Here is a 13745-nt window from a genome sequence, read left to right on the forward strand (position 1 = left end):
AAGGAGAACCCACCCTTGTACCACTCCTAGAATTTTTATTACCTTGGAAAGAACTATTACTTTGCTCTTTGAAATTTTATACATTTTATTTCTGTCATATCCATTCACTAAGACCTTCCTTCAACTTCCCCTAGTGCCTCTGCTCCATCATTCTCCCAACTTTATGTCCTGTTTTCTGGACAATAATGCCAAAAGTTCAACTTGTACTTCCCACGTGAACATAAGTGTGGAACCAACCCCTGGAGTATGGGAAGCCTACCAGTGGCCAAATGAGAGTGACTTTTTTTTCTTTTGTTTCACTCAGCAAACATCAACTATTGATAGCTCCTGGATAAGGGTGGAGTCTTGGTGCCCCCTCCCCTATCTGTGTTGGAACTTTGACTACATTGATCCTGTGCAGGTCCTATGTGGGTAACCATAAGTTCTGTTCGTGTGTCTAACAGTCCCGATGTTCTGAGAAGCATACATACATTTTACTGCTTTTCTCCTCGTCTTTCAGCTCTGACATTCTTTCTGTCCACTCTTCTGCTATAGTCTCTGGAGACTTGGATGGGTGAAGGTTAATATAGATGACTCATCCACAATTAAGCATACAGTTACTTATACTTGGTACTTTGACTAGCTATAAGTCTCTGCATTAATTCCTACCAGTTACATACCAAACTTCTATGACCAAGGTTTTATAAGGTAGTTTGCAAACGTGACCTTTTAGCAAAACAACATTTCTTCCTAGTGCCTATAATTTCTCCACTCGTGAGCTTTTGACCAGATTTACAGTGCCAGGTATAAAATACCTCCTGTGGAACAGTCATTCAAAAAGTGGTTGGTTATTATCATGATGGTAACCATCATGCCATTACTGTACCAGCTGTCACCTCTTGCTAGGAAGGTTGACATCATAGGATGTAAGATCTAGCCCCACATGAGAGGCTTGATCTTATTTCTGCTTCAGTAGCCTGCACTATCCAGTCTGATATATGAGAGCTTGTGAGCAAGGAGAGCTTCTGGGTCAGCCTACGTTAGCCTCTCTGTGTTCTCTATCCAAAATAAGTGATGCTTTCAACAGTTATATCTTGCCATCAAGTTATTGTAGGCAACCAAGAGCCATAGCAATAGCTTTTATTGCTTTAGTTATTGCCAAGATCTCCCTGACCCACCACTCATAGGGAAGTAGGCTGTGACTACCACTGTGATTTGTACTTAATTACTGTATCTTCTGGGAGCAGTATGGTATATCTACCTCTGTACTTCTGTTCAAATTCCTTCATATATTCCAAAACACACTGGATTTCCATAAGGATTCTTCATATATCCTTAGTTTTAGTTACCTTCCTCTACTCCCTGATATTCTACGTTTTATTGCATTTTGTGAGAGTGTATATTTCTACAGACGCATCCCTTCCAAATATCAATAATCCACTATTCTATTGGCAAATTTTAAACATCTAAAAGGGGTGATCCTAGAAGAAAAGGAAAGGACAATATTGTTCTTTATCTTCAGCCCTCTGTTAGAGAGGTACATTTTCTATTATGGGCCAGTTTGTGAAGTTTATGGCAATGATAACATGTATGAGGAAACTTGTATAGATTTGTGAAAGTTTATTGACTGAATATAAGGGATTGAAGGACAAGTCTTGTGCTCCAGATGAACCTATGGCTTCTACAAGTTACTGGGAGAGTTGAGGCTAAATGAATCCTCTGCTCGTGGGATGGACTTGAGACTAGGGTGTTCCTGGGGCTTCCCAGGTGTCTATATCCCACTCCTGTGAGATTTGTTTAGGAAGATGGGATTCAAGATTTCTTATTATGTTAAAATATAACTTTTATTATGTATAGCTTTCCATGCTAGGTATACCTTTGTGTCCAATCTCAGAGTTCTAGAAGCATCTACAGCTCTGAGCTTAAATAATCACCTTTTGGGGTAATGCTACTTAAAAATAGTAATTGTTTTTCTCTTCTCTAATTACAATCATGAAACTTGACAACTTTACGTGCTTTTCGTTTCAAAAGAAAAAAATCACTGCCACAACTCTTCTAAACTTGGAAAACACAGTATGTAGTTGAAGAGCTCCAGGCTATCCTTCAAATGTTGAGGATGTTTCTGTCCCACCTCTTCTTTTCTTACCTTTCACTTGTGAGTACGGTTCAAGGAGCCTCAAAGACAAACACGTGAATAAACATGGCCCACATATTTTTTTCTGCTTTGACTCTGTATCTTCTATTGAAATTTTATCTTCCTAAGGTTTCTTTTTATAAAGAATAATGATCCTTTCAATAACTCTCCTACGTCTGAAGTTCTTTTCAACCACATTTCTAGCTTTGTTAGTAGAAACTTGTGTAATGGGCAGAGTCCTTGATCATTTTTATTCTCAACTTGACACAACCCAGTGTCTCCTGAGAAGAGGTTACAAACTTCAGTTGATGACTGGCCTTGAATAGGATAACGTGTTGGTATAATTGTAGGAGGGCGTGTTGATTGATGATTAATGTAGAAGGGTTAGCCCATGTGGACAACAGTATCCCTAGGTACGCGGTTGTTGGCTAGAGAGCACTATCTCCATTCCTTTTGCTCCACTTCCTGCTTCAGTTGCTACCCTGACTTCCTTCCCCCGTCAGTAGATTGTGGCATGGAAAGGGAAGCCCACTAAACACTTTCCAGGTTGCTTTTGTTCAAAGTGTTTCTTTTATCACAGCAACAGAAAGCAATCTAGATTATGCACGGAGATTACAATCAGGAAAACCTTGTGAAGAGGATATTTTAGTACTGAAGAATAAATATTACACAATAAAAGAGCAAACAAAGAAGAGATGTTCACTACAGATTGAGTACCATTAATAAAGCACAGAAAAATGAGGATGCTGTCTTCAGCCAAGATACACTCGAGAATCAATCTTGGGTTCATGGGGAAACAATAAGCACTTTAAAAGCCCTCAGTTCTGAGGGAAGGGATGTCTGAGGATATAAACATGCTGACGTGTGTCTAAGCCATGTCTTCTCGTGTAGAGCCGAGTACAGCAAATGAAGCTCTTCTTTAATGCATCACAACCACATGGAAGGCGAGAAATAGTGACCCACTTACTCTGTAGCAGTTATCAAAGGTTTTATTTTGCTCTGTAGTACAAGTGAACCTCCCTTATAAGATGCTTTCATTTTTTACTATCATTCATACGTAAACCTGGATAAAAGCAGTGCTATAAAAATTTCTTCTAGACACAAATTAAATGCAAGGGAAACTTTGAGTTTCTATTGTAAAACGATAGTGTCTACTTGTCCAATTAGGTCAATAAGATTTAAATATTTCTAACTTTTTCTGTTAAGGTAGTAATAAATGACAAAACTAATTATTTTTCTTTTAAAAATTAATTAATTTATGTGTGTGCACATGCATATGTATGCAGTGTGCTTAAGTCAGAAGACACCCCTGGTAGTCAGTTCACCCTTTATACTGCTTGGGTTCTGGGAATCAAATAAAAGTTGTCAGGCCTCTATCAAAGCCTTCTCTCCTGCCCCTTTAAAACAATTTTTAAACTGGTGATCTTGATTTGATTTTCTTCAAAAACATTCTGTCACGGGCCAGCTTTACTTTAGTCTATGTCCTAAGCACATAGGTATCTCTCCAGTAATTTCTTATCATTTCATTAGGAAACAATATAACGATTATGCTTTCTTATTGTCCAGTTTTGTGATCATTGCAAACACCACATGGTCAAAGACATTTTAGAATCCCTGAAGGTAATTCTCCTGGTTTATTGTAATTGTATATAGGGACTTAGTACAGATGCTTCTACTTGGACACGGCCTTTACACTGTTGTGAGGACAACTGAGGGAGTAAAGGTTTTATAGGCATTGACAATGGAGGCTTTCTGCATTACTCTGGAGTTAATTCTTTATTTTTGATGGTATGTCTGATCTTTGAAAGCAGGGGATGAATTTCCTTATTATCAGCTCCATGTAAGAATATTAAATTGTCTATATGCTAAGCATTGAAGTCCTATTGGCAAACGTATCCGGCTGTTTAGGAATGTTTTGAGGTACAAATAATATTAGTTCTGAGCAGCTGGAACTATTTCTTGAGGTAAGATTGAAAAAGATCTTCTCCAATCCTGCCAAGGACTAGAAGTGTTCTTTGCTTGTCTTTAGAGACTGGTCTTCCGATCAGTATGCTGCTTTATAAGTGAGAATGAGGTGGCATAGGGATATTACTAGGCACCACCCTTCACTGTCACCTGAAAGGCAAAACAGGCTGTTTAAACAGGGTGGTAGCATTTTATCTTGTTTGTACTAGGAATGAAAATGGACAGTGAATGAAATAGCCTTTGCTAACTCACAGTGGAACCCTCGATGAGAATATTGTCAAAGCCTAAATAAGTAAGAGCACTGACCTATTACAGTTCCACCTTGGAAATTTCTTCTGTTATTGGGATGATGGCTGCAGGGGAAAGTCAACAGAAGAAAGCAGAAGAATAAAATCAATAGACCCATCTCCATACTCCTCAGTTAATCCAATAGTGAAGGAAGAAGTTGAGTGAACACAGGGGTGTGATTTTTACTAATAAGCAACAGAAGGAGTCAGAGACCTAGAAAAAAAGAGATATTGTGTGTGTGTGTGTGTGTGTGTGTGTGTGTGTGTGTGTGTGTGTGTGTGTGTATATATATATATATATATATATATATATATATATATATATATATAGAGAGAGAGAGAGAGAGAGAGAGAGAGAGAGACAAGAGTGTCAGGGGAGGGAAGGATGGCATCATAAGTCAAGCCCCAGGGACCTATTAGACTATCCTGTTACACTGTGTTCTCTCTCTGCTTTTCTCTCAAACCCATAAGTTGTAGGATGGTGTTTGGGAATTGAAAGTCATTTTTCCATAGTTTATTGTTAAGGAGTGCATAAGTAGTCCACTGTTGAGTTTGGCGCTCTCTCTCTCTCTCTCTCATACTTTATTAGATATTTTTATGTATTTACAAGTCAAATGTTACCCCCTTTCCAGTCCCCCCTCTCCCATCCCCTCCCATGCTTCTATGAGACTGCTCTCCCTCCCACCCACCCACTCCCATATCGCCACCCTGGCATTCCCCTACACTGGGGAAATGAGCCTTCACAGGACCAAAGACTTTCTTAAGTAAGGAGACTTCTTACAAAGTTACCCAGTCATGGTGGTGTAGGCAAATTTTCTAAAAATAACGGAAAGTAAAAGAGATAGTAACATTTTATATATACATATATATGTTTAACATTATATAGGCAAATATCAACTACATGATGGATTGTTTAATTGAATGGTTGAGACTGATGGATGATAGATTGACAAAAATAGATAAAAGATATATATGAATATAGCTTTAATATTCTCTTCAAAATGTGAATCATTTTGCACAGAGAAAAAGATTATTAAATATTTAGAGGCAACTTGGTCACTGGAAGTGTAAATTAAGGTTGATTTTTATAGGCTGTGTTGATTGCTTTTTAAAAATCTAAGCTCAGTGCCTTTCTAAATCAAGTGTAGCAAACATAGGTTGGTGTGATATAGGCATGTTTATTAAATTACTATGATTAGCAAAACTACTGAAGAGCCCTATTTTAATCATTAATTAAATTATCGGGCACTTCTTGACATTATATATTTCCCAATTTACGTAGTTCAAGATCTACTTCACATGATTTTGCCAGACCAGTACCAAACTAAAGAACAAGCTGCAGGACAGCTGAAGGAGACACTTCCCACTGAACACAGTGAGTGCTCATAGGAAAACAAAATGGCTTATAGATAAATAGACACACTTGCTGACACATGATTCCTGCTAAATCTGACTCCTATAAAGAAGAAAAGTGGGTGTTTGCCCTCTGGGAGATGAAATCTATATTCAAACTAACCCAGATACATTGGTAATTCCATTTCATGTGTTATTAAAATGAAAGCTAGTAGTATCATAGAAGACAAATCACAAAGGTCTAGAACTGGATGTGAGTTGAGTCATTTCAGTGATGTCTCATTGCCCAAATAAAGCACTAACACCAATTCTCACATAGGCTTCATTCTCTAAAGGGTATCTGCCATTGAACTTGATGTCTATGCTCTGAAAGAAAGGAGACCAATCACTGTAGGTGAAACCTGATGTGAGTGTGAAGGAAGATGGAGACCAAGCAGCATCTTTTCCTTTTCTTCCACATTTATTATCTTTTTTTCCTTTTATAATCTCAATTATTTTTATTTCATTTTCATCCTACAGTTTTTTTTTTTCCAGAGCTGGGGACCGAACCCAGGGCCTTGTGCTCTCTAGGCAAGTGCTCTACCGCTGAGCTAAATCCCCAACCCCCATCCTACAGTTTTTAAAATGCCTTTTTTTCACCTTGCATAAATCTTGAGAGCAAGCATACTTTCTATGACTCCAGTAGACTTCTTAGCAGTTCACACATTTTCCAGGAAGAAGGGGAATCCGAACTCAATGGGTATTTTTTTGAACAAATAAATGTTAACTCCTGCCTGTGTGCTGAGGGTTAGCTGAAAGCACTTCTTTTGTCTTTCGGACAGCTCCGTCTTCACTCCATTTATTCACACACACCTGCACTTCATTAAGGAACAGTCAAGTTTTCCTTTTTAGGGTCAGGAAAAAGCCATGCTAAAGCCCAGTGTGTTGACAATCTTTAGTTAAATATCTCACTTGAAGTAGTTCTGTCAGCTAGACTGGATTTGTCTGAGTGCCAAGCTAAAAGAGAAAGAGATTCTTTTTGGCAGCAGAATTTTTGAGACAAAATCATTGCTCCCAAATTTGTTTCTTAAGACTTTTAAAAATGCCGCAGTGTAGGGGAATGCCAGAAGAGGGAGGTGGGTGGGAGGGTGGGGAAGCACCCTCATAGAAGCAGGGGGAGAGAAGATGGGGTAGGGGGTTTCTGGAGGAGAAACCAGGAAAGGGGGATAACATTTGAAATGTAAATAAATAAAATACCCAGTTAAAAAACATGTGAATGCAAAGAAAGTGTGGTGGGGCAAAGCATCCCTCTTTTGGGCCCACCTTTTCTGCAAGAAAGTATTAGTATTTGTTCCAAACTCTCCCTGGGCATTTTCCCATGCTCAAGTTTTAATTACTCATTATGTACTTCTCTCAAGAGGGAAGACTCACCATGGGCTCAGGCAGAATTAAGTAGATCCTTGTATCTTCAGGGCCTTTTCTTAGGTTCTCTTGAGAAGGAATTGATTCTACATCAAGATACAATGTGGAAACACAACTGCATTTTGATGATTCTTCTCATACCATGACCTTGATGTAGAATGCATGGCCTCTCACTTTATGTTTGGTCTTTTTAAATTCTCCTTTTACTTCTTTATTATGAAGTAAATTTATTTACCTGGTATACAATGCAATATTTTGATATATGATCATATTGAGGGACGAGTAACTTGAAGTAGTAAGTGTCTGTTTCGTCTGCTTTTGGGGAGAGAATCCCTAATATATTACTGTTTAGACATTTTCAAGCATGGCAGTTATGACCTCTCATCACCATACTGTATAATAGAACCCTTGAGCTTATGTCTCCAAAGATCTTCTATTCTTTAGGCTTTAATAATATTTATTACTCTGGAAAAGCTTTGCCGATATTGCACCAATGCTTTACAGATTTGGAACTCTGACCCAGATTCCTATGTTGCTGTTTGAAGAATCTATAGACATTTTGAATTTCATGTTTCCCACATTGTTTTCTTCACTGTTTTCCCAGGTCCTTTGAGGATTTCTTAATGTGCCAATAGCCCTACAATCATCTTTCTACCAAGGACTCCTAATAAAGTAGTAATGTATGCTTAGTAGGCTCAGTGCCATTGGCCTTTAGCTCATGCTGAATCTATTTGGAACTGCAAATTTGTTTTCTTCTATTTGCCATCCTCTCTCACCATTTCTCATACCATTTCATGCACTGGTATCGATTACAGATTTCTAATGAATTTTCCTTTCTTTTCTCTTCTTCCAGACAATGTATGTCATGTATAACTGCAGGTGGAATTCCTCTGTCTACATTCTCCCTTTTTCATAGGCCGAATAGCGTGCTAAATTCCATAACATATTCAGAGGCTCATGAGGGTAAGATATGGATACCTTGGAATGGCCAAAGCCTCACATGCCCCTTTTGATAGTGAGAAGCTAAAGAACACTTGGCAGTTCTTTTAAATGTAAAGGGCCGAACCCTTCTCTTGGTTTTGTTGGTGCACTCTGGATGCACAGAGGTCAACATTCTTAGTAATGTAGGTGCTAAGCATGAGGAAGGGATTGCCACATTTCAGAAGCGATGCACCATTCTTAGCTGTCTGATGACAGGGATGTCACCCAGCCTCAGTAAGAGTCTCTCATCTGTAAAATTGAAATAACATTAGAGTTGTCAGGAACATCCATTTTGAAAGAAGAGAAAAATCACATCACAACACTTAACCCATGAAAGACTCCAAAAGCACAAATTATTCATTTTAAAAAAATAATCATTTACACATTTATTTAAGGCAGTTCTACAGGCTAAGCACCATGCCATGGATTTGGAATGGAGATGAATACATCAGCCAACAATATGAGAAAACCAAAGCCAATTGGAAGGAGAAACACAAAATCAGATTACATGGGTCTATTACCATGAATCTTACAGTTCAGGTGTATAAAAAGCAAATTCCGAAAGGAAGATTAAATTAACATCCTAGAAGAGCAAAGGACTTCGCCTTTAAAATTCCTATTAAAATGAAAATGCCTCAGCCTCCTCATCTGTAAAATTAGAGTTAGAATCTGGTCCAACGGGAAAGTTTCTTTCATTAGTGGAGTTATGTTACTTATTCCCTTTGCAAAGTGCTTCAATTGTAAGTACTTAGGAGCCAGTAGATGCTGGCCTACACACTGGACACTTGATTGACAGCCTGGATGCTGGGATGAGATAGTGTGAGTAGTCATTCCTTATCTCTAACCCAAGCCCCCTATGCTGAGTTGTCACATGGTAGAATGTCCCGAAAGTATTGCCAACATGTTGAACACTGTACTGGGAGTTTCCATATAGGAATCACATTCAAAGCTGACCGGATTTCAGGACGTTTACAGACTCCGATTTGAGAAGAGTAGTGTGATATTCTATGTAAAATAAAGTGATAGGGAGGAGTTCAAAGTTGGTTTATTATTAATCAGAATATAGTCATAAATTATCTCCAGTATTTCTGAGAGCACAAACGAAAAATATAGCAAAGAACAACATTCTGAAGGACTTGAGCATGGCTGTTCGAGCACTAATAGGAAGTGTTGCTTGTGAGTTTAAGTAGCCCACCCATGTATCAAACAAAGTAAGAGTTTAAGGGAACACATTCCTTAAGAACACTACGTTAACCTGGATGTTCGATAGATACTGCCAGAAGCTATTGGACTCCTTGGCCTGGGACAAAGGGTAGTTCTTCTATCCACAGCATTGTCTGTAGTAAGCAATCTTTATTGTGTCAGTTTCTTCTACTCCATTTACAGTAATGAAACACCAGGCATAGAATGCCTACATACATAGTGGCTGGTGTGACAGAAGAGGACACCTGTAGAGTCCCTGCCCTCTTATCAGGTGGCTTAAAATAATACTGCCCAACTGTGTCCGAGGAGGTGACATCATCCCCCTCTCTCTCTCAATGCTAAAATTGCATGTCATACATAATATGGTGGTTTTCAAATTATAGAGGAAGGGCTGCCTCTACTTTATGAAACAATATAGTTTTCATGTCTCTCACAATGTTAGACTAACTGATAGCAAACTCGCAAACCTTGTAGAGTATTTTCCCGATATATTACTTTGCAGTGTTCACACGTAGGCCATAATTAGAGTTAAACTCTATAATTAAAATAATCTATTTGGAAAATTATAGTATTCTGCTTTTGAAAGTGTTACGTTTTCAAAGGGCATGCTTTCTGATGCCTCAACCGCACACCCTGGGGCAGTTCTGGCTATCAAAGACTGAGCGTGCTTCCTGGCAGCTTCAAGTGACACCAACATCCTATTGCTCCAAGCACATCCGGGCACAACAGATTTGAGGTGTGCCGAAATAGAGAAAATAGGATCAGTATTCTGGTTCCAGGAAAGAGAGTAGGAAGAAGCACTACATTGAAGGTCAGGAGAATGGAATTCTCACTTTGTTCTCTATTGTCCATAATGGCGTTCACCTTGAGCAGGTGTATTATTATCTGTCAGACTTCCACTTTCCCCCTTTAAAGGTGAAGATAGAGAAATGTCCTTACTCCAATTCTATGGGAGAGGGGTAATATGAGGAATATGGAGATGACATTATGCTATGAAGATAATCTCTGTATGTACCACACGCTGCTTGTTTTCTACCATGACTTCTCTCACTGAAGGGATGTATTGAGAATGCTACAGGATTTTCCCAGGTGTGACACATGAAACCCTCTTTCATGTCAGGTGGACACATTGGAAGGCTGACATCATTCCGTGAATCTACCTCTAACTGCTTGTAGCTACAGCCTCATCTATCATGATTCTAATGATAGATTAAAATTAATGACTTGTCATTAAAATAACTATTTTATCAAAATAAACTCTAATCATTTATTGATTTAATGTTACTCTTCTACATACATCTCTTGACATTAAGACAGAGTATTAAATAAAACATCTTTAAGGAAATGGAATCAGGGACAGGGGTAATTTAATCATACTTTTATTAAGAATTACCAATGGTCATATTTTTATATAAATAAGTCCTCTGGCTTTTTATTTATTTATTTTTTTTGAGAGAGAGAGGGCTTCTCTGTGTAACAATCTTGGTTGTCCTGGAACTCTATCTTTGTAGACCAGGCTGGACTGAAACTCAGCGATCTCCCTGCCTCTGTCTCCAGAGTAAGTCCTCTGATTCTTTTTAAGTCCATGGCTCTCTGGGCTCTTGACATATAGCTTCTTCTAATTCTGTGATCCTAGTCTGGGTCCTGGAAATGAAAACACTTCTAGTATTCTCACTAGTACAAAAGTGTAGGAAACTTCCTGGTTGCTGCCGCCACGGAGAGCTTGTGGGCAGCACCCCGCGAGCGAACTTGAGCCTCGGGACCACAGGTAAGACCAACTTTTCTGCTGCAAGAGACCTGCCTGGTGATCTCGGGACACACAGAGGCAGAATTCCTCTAGGACCGGGCACTTCCTGTGTTTCCTGGGAGTCCCAAACCCGCAGATCCCAGCCCGCAGCAGCTCTCTGCTCCCAGACCCTGTGGGAGAGAGACCTCACTGCCTGGTCAGGTGGGCACTCCTGAGGCTGCAGACGGAAGAGACCACCAACACTGCCCACCCCTGCCCACATGCCTGGCCCAAGAGGAAACTGTATAAGGCCTCTGGGTTCCCGTGAAGGAGGGCCCAAGAGCAGCAGGACCGCTGCATCTGAGACACTGCACGGAACCTGAAAGGACAGACCAGATAAACAGTTCTCTGCACCCAAATCCCGTGGGAGGGAGAGCTAAACCTTCAGAGAGGCAGACATGCCTGGGAAACCAGAAGAGACTACACTCTGCACACATCTCGGACACCAGAGGAAAACACCAAACGCCATCTGGAACCCTGGTGCACGGAAGGTCCCGGAAACGGCGGCGCAGATCTTCCTGGTTGCTGCCACTGTAGAGAGCTAGTGGGCAGCACACCGTGAGCGAACTTGAGCCTTGGTACCACAGGTAAGACCAACTTTTCTGCTGCAAGAGACCTGCCTGGTGAACTCAAGACACAGGCCCACAGGAACAGCTGAAGACCTGTAGAAAGGAAAAACTACACGCCCGAAAGCAGAACACTCTGTCCCCATAACAGGCTGAAAGAAAACAGGAAAACAGGTCTACAGCACTCCTGACACACAGGCTTATAGGGCAGTCTAGCCACTGTCAGAAATAGCAGAACAAAGTAACACTAGAGATAATCTGATGGTGAGAGGCAAGCACAGGAACCCAAGCAACAGAAACCAAGACTACATGGCACCATCGGAGCCCATTTCTCCCATCAAAACAAACATGGAATATCCCAACACACCAGAAAAGCAAGATCTAGTTTCAAAATCATATTTGATCATGATGCTGGAGGACTTCAAGAAAGACGTGAAGAACTCCCTTAGAGAAACACAGGAAAACATTAATAAACAAGTAGAAGCCTACAGAGAAGAATCGCAAAAATGCCTGAAAGAATTCCAGGAAAACATAAATAAACAAGTAGAAGCCCATAGAGAGGAGACACAAAAATCCCTGAAAGAATTCCAGGAAAACATAATCAAACAGCTGAAGGAATTAAAAATGGAAATAGAAGCAATCAAGAAAGATCACATGGAAACAACCCTGGATATAGAAAACCACAAGGAGCTGTAGATACAAGCTTCACCAACAGAATACAAGAGATGGAAGAGAGAATCTCAGGAGCAGAAGATTCCATAGAAATCATTGACTCAACTGTCAAAGATAATGTAAAGCAGAAAAAGCTACTGGTCCAAAACATACAGGAAATCCAGGACTCAATGAGAAGGTCAAACCTAAGGATAATAGGTATAGAAGAGAGTGAAGACTCCCAGCTCAAAGGACCAGTAAATATCTTCAACAGAATCATAGAAGAAAACTTCCCTAACCTAAAAAAAGAGATACCCATAGGCATACAAGAAGCCTACAGAACTCCAAATAGATTGGACCAGAAAAGAAACACCTCCCGTCACATAATAGTCAAAACACCAAACGCACAAAATAAAGAAAGAATATTAAAAGCAGTAAGGGAAAAAGGTCAAGTAACATATAAAGGCAGACCTATCAGAATCACACCAGATTTTCCCCAGAAACTATGAAGGCCAGAAGATCCTGGACTGATGTCATACAGACCCTAAGAGAACACAAATACCAGCCTAGGTTACTGTATCCTGCAAAACTTTCAATTAACATAGATGGAGAAACCAAGATATTCCATGACAAAACCAAATTTACACAATATCTTTCTACAAATCCAGCACTACAAAGGATAATAAATGGTAAAGCCCAACATAAGGAGGCAAGCTATACCCTAGAAGAAGCAAGAAACTAATCGACTGTGCAACAAAACAAAGAGAAGAAAAGCACACAAACATAACCTCACATCCAAGTATGAATATAACAGGAAGCAATAATCACTATTCCTTAATATCTCTCAACATCAATGGCCTCAACTCCCCAATAAAAAGACATAGATTAACAAACTGGATATGCAACGAGGACCCTGCATTCTGCTGCCTACAGAAAACACACCTCAGAGACAAAGACAGACACTACCTCAGAGTGAAAGGCTGGAAAACAACTTTCCAAGCAAATGGTCAGAAGAAGCAAGCTGAAGTAGCCATTCTAATATCAAATAAAATCAATTTTCAACTAAAAGTCATCAAAAAAGATAAGGAAGGACACTTCATATTCATCAAAGGAAAAATCCACCAAGATGAACTCTCAATCCTAAATATCTATGCCCCAAATACAAGGGCACCTACATACGTAAAAGAAACCTTACTATAAAGCTCAAAACACACATTTCTCCTCACACAATAATAGTAGGAGATTTCAACACCCCACTCTCATCAATGAACAGATCATGGAAACAGAAATTAAACAGAGACGTAGACAGACTAAGAGAAGTCATGAGCCAAATGGACTGAACAGATATTAATAGAACATTCTATCCTAAAGCAAAAGGATATACCTTCTTCTCAGCTCCTCATGGTACTTTCTCCAAAATTGACCATATAATTGGTCAA

The 13745-nt window shown here is 39.5% G+C and overlaps 1 protein-coding gene across 1 annotated transcript in view; it reads left to right on the plus strand.

The window, feature by feature from the left end:
* Thsd7b (thrombospondin type 1 domain containing 7B) overlaps positions 1–13745 on the plus strand; it is a 902908-nt gene that overhangs the window by 356679 nt on the left and 532484 nt on the right.

Source organism: Rattus norvegicus, chromosome 13, assembly GCF_021556685.1.
Source record: "Rattus norvegicus strain SHRSP/BbbUtx chromosome 13, alternate assembly SHRSP_T2T, whole genome shotgun sequence".
NCBI lineage: Eukaryota > Metazoa > Chordata > Mammalia > Rodentia > Muridae > Rattus > Rattus norvegicus.